The sequence below is a fragment of the Gymnodraco acuticeps genome, unplaced genomic scaffold (assembly GCF_902827175.1).
Source record: "Gymnodraco acuticeps unplaced genomic scaffold, fGymAcu1.1, whole genome shotgun sequence".
Classification (NCBI taxonomy): domain Eukaryota; kingdom Metazoa; phylum Chordata; class Actinopteri; order Perciformes; family Bathydraconidae; genus Gymnodraco; species Gymnodraco acuticeps.
Window position 1 is genome coordinate 149,181 of NW_022991177.1, and position 10,011 is coordinate 159,191.

Genomic DNA, 10,011 nt, shown 5'->3' on the forward strand with positions numbered 1-10,011 from the left:
CAGATTTCCTTTTTCTTTATGGATATTTTACAGATCACTCCCCTTTCAAACTGTATTCTTGTTTATTAATAACAACTTTTTTTTACTGTCATATAGTATTTTATACCTGTTTACTGTATTCTCTTATTTTTTGTATAACTATAATGATCATATAAAGATGTGCCTTTACCTCACTGGTTGGAGAAAAAGCTTCTTATATTCGTTAGCATAGCTAGCTAACCAGATGCTAATAACAACACAGTTATTGACTGTATGATCAGTATGACAGATGAACAGATCACCACTGGGCTTACAACTAAAGACACAGACACGCAAAACTGCGGCACGAGGGCCGTATCAAATTGTCTCGCGGGCCGTATACGGCCCGGGGACCGGAGGTTCCCCACCCCTGCTATAAATAAACAGCAACAGGCTCTTTAACCAAGGCACTGTTAGCCTAACATGTAAACTCCTTGTTCACACTAATCCTAATATTATCACTTAATATTAGCAAATTCTATTTTATTTTTTAAAACATATTGATGTAAATACATACACATATCGATTTGTTGTATAAATATTGCAAATCAAAACCTTTATTCACTAATAATTACCAAAAATCGTAGTTCTATCTCCTGTTATCATTGCATTCACATTGCCCGCCATGAACTTCCGGGGAACGATCCCCGTCTACATGAACCACGTGACGATAACCGTTTTTGGACTTCCGTTGTCGTAACTCTTCTATCTATATGGCGCTGGTTTTATCCAAGCGGCAAACTCTGGGGCAGAGCCGGGAGGCCAATAAGGAAGTGCCTCAAACTGCAGTTCATCTAGTGGCCAGTAGGAGCAGGCTGCAGAAGGGAGCAATTTCCATAGACCCCCATGTTAAAATGCCCAACTTTACAGCAGAAATAAACATGTTTACATCGTGGTTCAAAAAACCATATTATCTGTATATTTAGAACCTTCATGAATATGGATTGGGGGGTGCATTTGTTCCCAACTCATCTGTTTAATTAATATTCAGTCTTAAAGTTATGCATAAATGAGGGCGTGGTCACATTGAGTGACAGCTCTGTCAAGTGACTGCTGCTGCTAGCTTCTTGTCTCTCTGCTAGCTGCTCCGTGAAGCTACTGGGACTCTGCCTGCTCAGTTCATCCAGGGAACACAACTTGAACTTGACTCTGCCGTGGTTGTTAGTTATTCATGCTTATATCGGACTATGAATGCATGAATGTGTTTTTGCGGTAAGTGAAATTCGAGTACTTTATTTATGTGCTTATGATTTTAATCAGCAACGTAATGAATGTAAAGGCTTGGGTTAGCGTGTAAGCAAGTGGTAGCTAGCTACATCTGTGCTAACGATGCTAATCATAGCCTCCAAGTTAAAACGAAATAGAGAAGTGTTAAGCGTTAAGTGGGATAATACTGTAGAACAAACGGCTTCTGTTTGAGGTTGGTAAAATAAGGTCATCCTTGTAACTAGGGATGCTCCGATCGCCAATTTTGAGGCCGATCGCCGGAATCAGTATCGGCCGATACCGATCGCCGATCTGATCGAGCGGGCGGGGCCTATGGGGATCTTCCATTTAAAGTGATGTTTAAAACTCAGTTAATGGGGCTCATTCACTGGCGCTTCCATAAACAACAACCAACATAATTATTACACTCAAAGCAACTTTAACTGACCTTGAAGCAGGCCGCTGTGTCTGTAAATGCTTTGGCTGACTGTGTTGTGATTGTGTGTTTTTTAATTGTTTGTAACTGTACAACCCTAGGGCCAGGACTCTCTTGAAAAAGAGATATGTAATCTCAATGAGACCTATCCTGGTTAAATAAAGGTAAAAATAAATAAATAAAATTCAAATGATGTACATTATTCAAGTTTACATTCACTTTGGAGAATAACACGGGAGTTCTCTCTCTCTCTCTCTCTCTCTCTCTCTCTCTCTCTCTCTCTCTCGCTCTCTCTCTCTCTCTCTCTCTCTCCTCTCTCTCTCTCTCTCTCTCTCTCGCTCTCTCTCTCCTCTCTCTCTCTCTCTCTCTCATTCAATTTAAAAGCTTTATTAGCATGACCATATTTACATACAGTATTGCCAAAGCTATGTATAGTTGTAACATCTATACAAAAATACATACAAATAAACAAATGAACAGTTATAAACAAACTGCAAAGAACATGTTTTTTTTTACAAGGAATACAGATTCATTTCATTCATATAATACATGAGTACAAAATAGAATATGATGTATATACATAAGATGTGAGAGCTGGTGTATCTGCTCAGTCCGGTTCCCTCAGACTGTGGCAGGCAGAGGCAAACTGTCCTGCCACAATGCAGCTCTCTTTATATTCCCCCAGAAGTGTTTTTAGTTTTTCATTTTTAAATAAATGAGGATGCTTATGTTTGAGTTTTGGGAAGAATTGTTTCTCTCTCTCTCTTTCCCTATCCTGACAGCCCGTCAGTATCTCATGCAGCTCACTGATCCAGTAATGAGTGACCCGACAGTGAAGAATACATATATTTATAACTAGTTTAGCTTGTTCCAGAGGTAGATAAAATAGCTAAGTGTGTTAGGTCTAACTCTTAGTGTGCCTTTTGCTCCGCTTACCGGTCCGGCGGGCAGAGCTGCAGGATTTCTGCTTCACACACGTTGCATTCCGCTATTTTACTGTATTTTTCGGACACCTTCAAAAACTGCCAGACTGGTGAAGCCATTTTGGCGAGCTTGTTTTGACGCAGAGAAAAGTGTCATGTATTTTACGTCATGCGATCGGCATTTTTAGAGAGCACCGATCGATCGGCAGAGAGTGAATATCGGCCGATATCGATCGGCGGCCGATCGATCGGAGCATCCCTACTTGTAACTTAGAGAGATATTTTATTATGTAGGTAGGAACTGTATGCATCGCTAAGGTTAATTTAAATTGGCTATGCTCAAGTATGTAGACAAGCTAATGTCGAAGTAGTGTATGTGAAATCAACCTCACAATAAGATGTGTGTATATTACAATTATTAATGTCATATTTCAAGATTACTTAGATATTACAATATGGTTGGTTGAGCTGGAGTTCATTATTGAGCTTACACGTTAACGTCACAGTCATCTGAAGAACGGACCCAAACCTTGTTGTTTTTATTAATTGCATTACCAAATGGGTATCAAATAAACAGTAAGCATTGGTAATACCAATACTTACTATTTATTTGATTTTCATTACACTTGTGAAACCGACTAATTGTGGCTGTAGAATGTGAATATGTAACTTAATGCCTGCATTTAAGGACGATGAATAGCCTAGTCAATGCTTTAGGGATGATTTGTTAAAAATATCAGATCAGACGTTATGTGTGCTTCAGTTAAAATTAAGCTTATTCATTGAATTTCCTTTGTTCTTCCAAAGTTACAGTAAAATAAAAAGGACCCTGACTCGGACAATACACAATCCAACATGTTCAACAGAAGAGAATCAGTTATATTGTTTGTACACATGGTACTTTACATATATATCTGTTTGTTTAAGGTGTCCAGGTGATGCAGACAGGCTGGACCAGAGAGTGAGAGACAGAACTGGACTCCTCACAGCAGTGAACTTCAGCACAGGTACAAAGACTCTATTTTTCATACTGTACAAAGAATCGAGAAAGATATTGGTTTAAATGAATGCAGTATTGACTTGAATACACTGATATACATTCCATTAAACAATACTAAATACTAGATCACCCACACATCAGTTAAGTTGATGGTTTTTTCCATCCAAAAAGTTACATTTAGATGTTAACAAGCAATATGACTGTCAGCTTTCTAATTGAATGTATTGAAGGCAAAGATATTTAACACATAGTGAGAACTGCTACTATTTATCTCTCTTATCTTTGTAGCTCATTGTTGAAATAAAAAAATAATTAATTACAATTACAAAATAATTATATCTACAGCCCCTAAACACACAAACACACCGCTTTCATAAATAACACACTTGTTCTGCAATAATATGTTTTATGTTTCCTGTCATTTTTGTTAGGGAAGGACATGCCTGAAAGACACGACATGTTCTCCTTCTCTGAGGGTCAAGAAGAACATCCAAGAGGAACATTAAAAGCTGATGTTATGAGATTTTAAGACCAGTACAGGACATTCACTAAGAAACTACTTTTATTGTAAAAACAAAGATCTGCACACCGAATATTTGTGTAGTCTATCAGGACCATCATTTGTTTGTGACGCTGCCTGCACCTCAGAGAAGGGGTGGTTATAGTGAGGCTTATAAAGTGTGGCGAAAAACAGTCAGCTGATCAAATGCAGCTATTTCCACATCTACACTCCATCAGCTGATTATTTCTATTTGCCTCGCTTTATGAGCTTCACATCACTTGTGCCTTGTACCGCAGAGTTTGCAACGTCACAAATAAATGGGGCCAATCTTCAGTCAGATGTCCTCCAGATGTCTCCTCAATAAACTCCAACATATCCAGAACTCTCCAAACCAACAGACAGGACGTCCTCACCCACACCCACTCCCGAGACCACATCACTCCGTCCTCCAGAACCTCCACTGGCTCCCCGTCCGTCAAATAATCGACTTCAAAGTCCTCCTGATTACTCACAAAGCCCTCAACAATCAGGCCCCCCCGCTACCTCACAGACCTGCTGCACCACCACACCCCTTCCCCCTACCTCACAGACCTGCTGCACCACCACACCCCTTCCCACTGCCTCACAGACCTGCTGCACCACCACACCGCTTCCCCCTACCTCACAGACCTGCTGCACCACCACACCGCTTCCCCCTACCTCACAGACCTGCTGCACTACCACACCCCTTCCCCCTACCTCACAGACCTGCTGCACCACCACACCCCTTCCCACTGCCTCACAGACCTGCTGCACCACCACACCGCTTCCCCCTACCTCACAGACCTGCTGCACCACCACACCCCTTCCCACTGCCTCACAGACCTGCTGCACCACCACACCCCTTCCCCCTACCTCACAGACCTGCTGCACCACCACACCCCTTCCCGCTGCCTCACAGACCTGCTCCACCACCACACCCCCCCCTACCTCACAGACCTGCTGCACCACCACACCCCTTCCCGCTGCCTCCGCTCATCAGAAGCCAACCTCATATCCATCCCCACCCGCATCAATCACCGGACCTGGGGGGACAGAGCCTTCTCCGTCGCTGCCCCCTCCCTCTGGAACTCACTCCCACAACCCATCAGAGACTGCACTGACCTCACCACCTTCAAAACACTCACCTCTTCAATCTGGCTTTTAATGTGTGATTGTTTTTGTATTATTTGACTTTAACTTTAAATATTTATATTTATTTGTTCTTTTATTTTCACTATATCTGTAAAGCGTCTTTGAGCACCTGTAAAAGCGCTAACAAAATAAATCTATTATTATTATTATATGTGAATGTGTAATCTAACATTTTCAGTAAGAATAATGGACAAAAGGAGTGCAAATACAAATACAATGTATTGAAATGTGAACCAAAAGTTAATCAAACATGTTTTAAATAAAAAGCACATATGGACAGAAGGTGTAAACCTATTAAATGTATAAGTAAACACATGTAGTATAATAAAGTGATAGACTAGGCCTGTGCAGTAGGTATCAGCTATGGCCAGCATGGGCTCCTCCATCTGGCCTGGTCCTCCTCGCTGAGGAAAGACCCTCAGTCCTCTCCACACCAACAGACAGGACGTCCATCACACGGAGGTTTCTCCCTGAAGTCTCTGCAGCTCTCTGGACACCATGCTGTCTCAATCCGTCCATCACACGGAGGTTTCTCCCTGAAGTCTCTGCAGCTCTCTGGACACCACGCTGTCTCAATCCGTCCATCACACGGAGGTTTCTCCCTGAAGTCTCTGCAGCTCTCTGGACACCACGCTGTCTCAATCCGTCCACACTGAATATGAGAGGGGGAAAATGAAAATAATAAATGCTTTAGACAATAAGAAATATAAAGTTGACTGTTGAGTTGCTCAGTTTTTTTAGATTGTCAATACTATTACTGTATAACTAATATCTCAGGTTAAGAGGCACATTCAAATAAAGATTGGTCTTTAAATACATGTTGTCTTTTGAATTGTTTGTCTAAAGTCAAGGATCTAGAACTGGTACTTGTAGTTTTAATGATACAGTCTGGTTATTATGCTGTTTGGAGGAGGCCTCACAGGTAAGAGCACTAACTAGCTACCATCACATGTACCTTAGCTTGACTTAAATGTATTAAACGTATAGTTAAGTGATATCAAAATATAAATAACTAATGTCATGCAAACATATTAATATTTGCTTGATTCCAGAGTTGAATTTAGCACAATTGCATACAAACATTAAGGGGTTTTAAGATTCTGAAGTATTATGCTAAAAACTCAATAACTTAGATTATTATTTATAGTTTTGCTGAATAGTTTCATGTCCGCTTACCTTAGAAACGTAAAATGCCACGGCAGCGTGCAGATGGGGAGCATGTTAGCTTAACTTGGTAGCTTCAGCTAGCTCTGGAACTTCCAGCTCGGTGGCGGGAGTTAGACTCTGACGTCACTGTGGAGACGCAGTGGCCGAATCCGCCTAGGCTTCTCAGCAACTCTGCAGAATCCTATGGGTGACGTCACGGACACTACGTCCATTTATATCTGTTTTATCTCATATCCCTTCCATCATAGTGCGCTCTTCATCCTCTTAAAGTTGGGTCAGACTGGAAACATTGCCCTCTCTCTTCAAACCTCTACATGAACTGGAGAAGAGGAAATATAGATTCACTGGAACAAAAACCCAATTCCTCACTAGCAGGGTTATGGCTAGAAAGGATCCGTCTTGTGTAAATATGACGTCACGTTCTCGTAACTCTCGTTGTAATCGGAGCGGCTCGGAAACACATCTAGAGCAGCAACATGATGCAACATACACATTAATGCAGCAGCAATATTGATAGAGAAACATCATAATAGTTAAACACTGAAAGGGAACATTTTATTGCATCAGGATCTATCTTGGGACGTTTACTGCGACAACTTTGACTTGCCTGTGAATGCAAAATAAACCATAAGGCCTCAGGAACCTTTGTGGGAAAAGTACTTGGTGTGAACGCGCCTAAATTGTCATACCTGCCAACCCTACCGATTTGGGCGGTAGTCTACCGCTTCTGACATGTTTCTACCGCCTACTACCACGCCTACTACGCCTACCAGCTAGCTTTCCCTACCGATTTTCAATCTTCCCAAACTATAACAAATACAAATGACACTACATAGACACTGGACTCGACTTTTAGCGGACACCGTTTGCAGCGTGTGTGTGATCGCATCATACAAACTCATTACTCTGTGTTTCTGAAAGAGAAACAACATGCAGACCGGGGGTAATGCTGCCTTTCCTCTGCAACCCCGGGGCTGATGGGTAATCACTCCCAAATGAGTTTAAGGGAACAGAGACGAGGCATTTGAGTCCTGCAGGATTTTCCCGTAAAATTTCACATTTGAAATAAATAAATACATATAAGTTTTCCGCACTCTCGTGGGAATATCTCCGCAATGGAGCGAGCTTATGTTTCACTTTCGGTTGCATGATATAGCCCAGTGCAACACCTTCATCACACATGTTGCCACTTGTTTGTACAATTTTCAGGTGATTTATAATCTGTTCTAGAAAAATGTTCTGTGCAAGTGTTTTTTTATTGGTTAAGTGGTCCTTGGTATGAAAAAGTTTGAGAAACACCTACACTGTCTCAACTGAAAGAGGACCAGAAACACATTACAAATATAATAAAATGTGGAGACTTTGGGATATTTATCTCCCATTCTTTTACTTTTCGGGCATTTTACAAACCAGACATGTCGTTGATGTCACTGTTTACCAAACTACCACTTTTTCTGAAAAATGCATAAATGATGCAATATATGTTATATACAGGGCTGCACATAACTGGTGCGCATGCGCACCTCCGCCAAAAAAAGAGCACCGTGTCATTTGAAAAAAGGCGCATTTGCGTACCAACATTGAGAGAGAGAGAGGGAGAGAGAGAAGAGAGAGAAGGGAGAAGAGAAAAGAGAGGAGAGAGGAGAGAGAAGAGAGAGAGAAATATATTTGCGAGTTGCATATGAACCTATGATATGAACTCAGGGTCGGCCCGTAGCACTGGCGTAATAGATGTTCGCCTAGGGCGCCAGATCTGTGGAGGCGCTGCGCTGGCAGCTCTGGGAGGGAAAAACTATTTTTTGACCGTTGGGGCTCATCCTAATTTTCGGCCTTGATGTAACAACATTCACAATTAAGTAAATGTAACACCCTTTTCACCCCGGTTACACGTTTCATTTGCCCTGTACGATGGGCGCTGTAAGTGATGAAAATGGGGGATGTTGGCTTATCTGGCGCCCGCAGCTCACAGCCAAAATGCGAGTGAGCGAGGGAGAGAGGGAGGGTGCACCGGTTCCGGCACTGTTGTTATTAGCATCTGGTGCTAGCTGCTCTAACGGAAGAAGAAGATGTTTCTACAATAATGTGGAGGGAGAGTCCTCTCCAGTCAGACTGAGAGGCTGATGACTACAGCTCAGTGAGGTAAAGGACTCTGAGTGTTTAGATAGTTCACTTTAGTCTAAGTTCAAACGGTTTGGTCACAATTTATGTAAACACATATTTCCAAGGCACTCCTTTATAATTATTGGGATAAACAGGTTTGAAATCATTCCAATGTATACTATAGGACAGTAACCAAAAATATCCTTTAAAACTGGAGAGATACAAAAATATGCATAAATAAATAAATGTTAAGGTAAAATAAGATATGAATGAACAACATAAATAAAATAAGATACATTAAATTGTTATTGGCTATGGTAGGTTATTGGTTATGTTCACATACTTATTTGATTACATCCACTTGTCTAAGATGACAACAGAGACTTTCGACCCAAACCCAGCTGTTGACTTGTGGATGCAAGCAGCTAATCGCAGACTCAACCAGAGAGAAAGAAGTAGGCCTACATCATCAGTTACCATGTCTGACAGAGAGGAAGACAGAGAGGAGAACAGTCAGGAGGGTAGTGATGACAGCTTGTAGGATTACTGGTCGTGCTAATGTTGTCTTGTGTTCACCACTGCATGTGTGTTCTGTGTGCACCTCTGCATGTGTGTTCAGCGCGTGTGTCTGGCAAATAAAGTCAAGACCCCCTCGAAAGTTACGGTTTATTTCATTTTAAGGATGAGCACCAAGCAACATCTCCAGGTGCTCCTTTGAGAACCAGGGCAAAAAAGTGATGTGCACCCCTGGTTATATATATATGTTTATACCTGTAATTACTGGGGTTCCATTTCTTCTGATTACCTTAATGGGCGTGCACATTTGCCGCGCGCAAACCTACCTCTTTTGGATTTGGAAAGGTTGGTATGTATATAGTGTTGGTGATCTCTACAGTGTTGTCATTCTTCTTTGAACAGCAAGACCGCTAACACCCTATTTCATCAATCACACTCCCTGTAATTGACATAATTAATAGATGGTTTATCTTCTCAATCTCACCATCATTTGCTGTGGCCCACTGATGTTAACGATCGTAACTGAAAGGCTGCCTGTCAAACGTAAATATTCAGCCACGTGACTTGCAAACTCTCGCGAGAGTTTTACACTAGACGGATTCTTTCTAACCATACCCCTACTTCAGCTCCTGACAGTCTAAGGTGTCATGCCCTCTCGTGGCAAAACACATTTTTTTTATTTATTTCAGTGTGCGAAAAAGTACACGTCCCACCGTCCGGGACGTGTTATTTACAATATCGGACAAGTAGATCTTTCAATTGACTTGTCCGGTGGACAAGTGACGGTTTTCGCCCTGATTTATTGACAAATTATTGATACATTCAGTTTACAAAAGGCAGAACTCATTCGCAAATTGTACGTGTCCGCCATTGTTCGTTTAGACATTTTTGTTTCGGTTCTGCTTGTCGATTCCTAAGGAAATGCATCTCACCGCTTTCTGTACGGTTAGACCGGGGCGGGGCGGGAAGC